Source organism: Monodon monoceros, unplaced genomic scaffold (genome assembly GCF_005190385.1).
Source record: "Monodon monoceros isolate NGI ecotype Baffin Bay Population unplaced genomic scaffold, NGI_Narwhal_1 Super_Scaffold_3, whole genome shotgun sequence".
In the NCBI taxonomy this organism is placed as follows: domain Eukaryota; kingdom Metazoa; phylum Chordata; class Mammalia; order Artiodactyla; family Monodontidae; genus Monodon; species Monodon monoceros.
The window spans coordinates 98,490,675-98,495,038 of NW_021703780.1; positions in this window are offsets into that span (position 1 = coordinate 98,490,675).

Sequence of the window (4,364 nt, forward strand, 5' to 3'; positions counted from 1 at the left end):
AGCCCAGCCAGTTTTGTGAAGCAGTGGGTTTAAAGTTGTTGTTACGGGAAACGGCCACAAGGCGGCGGCATTTCCTCCTGCCCAACTCTAGTTACTAAGGCTACAGGAGCCTTAGAAACTTCTGTTCCTGGGTTGTGAATTAGAGTGGAAGGTGCCAGAGGAATCACCCAAGGGCTTGTGTTCCATTTCTTTTCCCCCTTGCTCTCCCCCCAACTTCAGACAATCCCCAACCCCTGTCAAACCGCCGTGCCTAGGGTGCTGTCGTATGTACATGGAGAATGACTCTGAGGAAGGAGGCTGCACATGGGAACCCGACGACTGGGACACGTGCAGACCAGGTGACGTTTCGAAGTTCTTCCATCCCAGAGGGCCCACCATTCTTTTGGTGCACTAGGCTTGGCTGACGTGTAGGAGGGCCCGCCAGGATCTGGAGATTGTGGTCCATTCAGAGAGGACCCATCACTACAGGTGCAATGGGGCTGCTTTGCTACCACATTCTCTCCAGATCCCTCAACCCCAGGACAGTCTGCCTTGGGACCCAGGTCAGCTCAAGCTTAAGGATATGAGCCCAGCCCTGGGCACATAGGCCTGCAGGGAATAGAGTGGGCCTTTCTTTTTTTTTTTTTCCTTAATTTAATTTTTATTTTCTGTCGATGTATAGTTGATGTACAATTATGTCGTGTTTTTTTTAGGTGTCCAGCAACCTGATACAGTTATACATATACACACATGTATACTTTTGTGGATGCTATTCTGTTATAGGGTATATCAGAGTGTTGAGTAGACTTCCCTCTGCTGTACAGTAGGTCCTCGTTGGTTATCTATTTTATACATGTTGTAGTGTATATGTGAATCCCAGCATCCTAACTGATTCCTCCCCACACACCTATCCTTTGGGTAACTAGCAGTTTGCTCTTCATTTCAGGTGGTTTTGTTTTAAATGGTGTGAGTACAGTTTCCCTCTTGAATTCGCTGCGTGACGGTCGGCTCTGTCTTGAATTCTTTTTGCATTACCTCTGCGAGCATCTCTTTTTAGGGCAGGTGTCATTTACAGCCCCCGCAGGCCTTTTGAATATGAAGTTCCCTTGAGCACGCGTTTTCAAGTTGTTTTTATGTGGGACGCCCACAAGGGGGCAGCACTTCTTCAGGCCCAACTCGTTACTGGGGTAACCAGAGCCATAAAGAAAGTCGCTTTCTCGGGTTGTAGATTAGGGTGGAATATGCCAGAAGAAACAGCTAAGGGCTGGTGCCTCATTGCTGCTTCCTTCATCCCCTTCAACCCTCAGGCAAAACCCAAGCCCTGCCCACACGGCAGTGCTGAGCATGCTGTCGTTCATAGGTGGGGGATTCCGAGGAAGGAGGCTGCTGGTGGAAACCCAGAATCAGGAGACTTCGAGACCAGGTGACTTTTCAGATCTCTTCCAGCCGGAAGGTCCCCCGGCCTTTGGGTGCACTCGGCTTGGCTGAGCTTCAGCTCGGTCCACCTGTATCTGTAGGTCGTGGTCCCATCCTCAGGGAACCTGGCCCTGCAGGTGCAAGGGGGGCTCCTTTCCTGGCCCATCCTACCCAGGTCCCTCAGCTCCGCCACAATCCAGACTTGGGACACAAGGCTGTTCGGGCTCCAGGGATTTGATAGTAATAGAAGTCACGGAGCCCTTTGGAGAATATCGTTCGGATTTCCTTTCTTTTTAAGTTTAATTTTATTTTATATTGGAACAGAGTGGATTTACAGTGTTGTGCTTGTGTTGGCTGTACAGCAACCTGATTCAGTTATATGTATACAGATATCTATTCTTCTTCCGATTCTTTCCCCATACAGGTTATAACTGATTGGTGACTAGAGTTCCCTGTGCTAAGCCTTAGGTCCTTGGTAATTATCGAGTTTACATATATTCGTGTGTATATATTCATCGCTCCCTTTCTCCCTCCCTTCCCCGCCCACCTTCCCTGTCTTGTAAGCAGTTGTTTTTTAAGTTTGTGAGTCTGTTTCTCGTTTGTTAATATGTTCATTTGTGTCGATTGCTAGATTCCACCCCTCTGTGGTGTCGTATGCTATTGGTCCTTTCCTCTCTGACGGCTTCCACTTCGGTTGACCATCTCCAGTCCATGCACGTGGCTGCAGAAGGCATGATTTCATTGCTATTGTGGCGGAGTCATATTCCGTCGGGTATATGTACCACATCCTCTGCATTCATCCATCTGCTGTGGGACCTTTGGTTGTCTCCACGTCTTGACTCCCGTAAATACTGTCACAGTGAACAGGAGGTTGATGTGTCTTTTTGAATTTTGGTGTTTCTCCACATAGAGGCCCAAGAGTGGGGTTGCCCGGTGATGTGGTAGCTTTAAGTTTTTTAACAAACCTCCATACTGTTCTCTCCCGTGCCTGGTACCAAGTTACCTTCCCAAAACCAGCGCAGGAGGGTTCCCTTTTCTCCATGCCCTGTCTCGCCTTTCTTGTTTGTAGACTTTTTGATAATGGCCCTTTTGACGGGTGTGAGGTGGTACTTCGTTTTGATTTTGATCTTACTTTCTGTAATCATTGGCTATGGGGACCTCTTTCCATGTGGTTACAAAACAAAACGAAAGTAAACAAAATGGTGTCCGTTAAATTTCCCTCTTGAAATGGCTTATGGCAAGTCCTCCACAGTTTTAAATCTTTTTCGATTACCTACCCTAGAATGTTCCTTGAGGGTTGCTGTCATTTACAGCCCCTGCAAGCCCTTTGAATATTAAGTGCCGGTAAGCAGTTTTTTTTTTTAACATCTTTATTGGCGTATAATTGCTTTACAATTGTGTTAGTTTCTGCTGTATCACAAAGTGAATCAGTTATACGTATACCTATATCCCCATACCCCCTCCCTCTTGCGTCTCCCTTCGACCCCCTCCAACCCACCCCTCTAGGTTTTCACAGAGCATAGAGCTGATCTCCCTGAAGTACTGGTTTTTAAGTTGTTCAAGGAGTTGTACACTAGGCGGCAGCACTTCTTCAGGCCCAAGTCTGGTTACTGGGCAATCAGAGCCATAGAAAAAGTCCTGTTTCTGGGTTAGATATTACAGTGGAATGTGCAAGAAGACACAGCTAAGGGCTGGCGTCTCATTGCTGCTTCCCCCTTACCCTTCAGCCCCAGGAAAATCCAACCCCTGCCCACACGGCAATGCTGAGGGTACTGTCGTATGTAGGTGGGGGAATTCCGAGGAAGGAGGCTGCCTCTGGGAACCCAGCACCAGACTTGGAGACCTGGTGACTTACCAAAGCTCTTACAGCTGTAAGGTCCACCGGGCTTTGGGTGCACTCGGCTTGGTTGAGCTGTACGATGGCCCGCCTGGATCTGGAGATGGTGGTCCCATCCCCAGGTAACCTGGCTCTGCAGGTGCAAGGGGGGCTGATTTGCTGGCCCATCTCCCTAGGTCCCTCAGCTCCGCCACAGTCCAGCCTTGGGACACAAGGCTGCAGGGATGTGACACCAGCCCAAGTCACCGAGGCCTGTGGGGAATATCGTTGGGGTTTATTTTGTGTGTGTGTGTGTGTGTGTGTGTGTGTGTGTGTGTTTTCCCCACACATTGTTCTTTATCCATTCATCCGTTGGTGGACACTTAGGTTGTTTACATATCTTGGGTACTGTAAGTGATGCTGCAGTAGATAAGAGGATGTAGATACCTCTTTGAATTAGTATTTTTCTGTTCTGCAGATAAACACCCGGAAGCGGATTTAGTGAGTCCTATGTTAGCTCTGTTTTTAAATTTTTTGAGGAACCTCTGTGTTTTCCGTAGTGGGTGCAGAAATTTACATTCCCAGCAATAGTCTACATGGGTTCCATTCCCATCCTCCCCAACACATTTCTTTTGTTAACGGCCACTATAACAGTTGTAAAGTGATATCTCATTACTGTCTTGTTTGTATTGGAAAACTTCACAGATTTTCCTGAGCACTCTGTACCTGTTTTGGATGTATACTTCCTGTCATTATAAGCCCACTCTCATGATGTTATATTCCAGACTCTCCACATCCTCCAAGCCTCTCAAATAACTCCTTTACTCTCTAGCGCTCAGGAAGTTTAATTGACTCTAATTAATTTAGAAGTGTTCGTTGCCTCATTCACTGCGCACCTCGGTCAAGGAGCAAAAAAGCACAGGCTTCAGTTTTCCCATACTTACAGTGGGGTGGAGACCAAGGGGCGTGGTTCAACTTCGCTGGCGGAACTACCAGAGTCGTCAAAACGTCGCAAAATTACCCAGCCTCGCCTGGCCGGTTTTTCCTGCGCCTGCGCAGAATCCGCCGCTGGCCTGCGCTTGGGGATTCCCTTCCGTGCCCTCGAAGACTTGGCGCTCCGCCGTGGTCCGTCTGCCTTTCTTTCGTTTTAGGC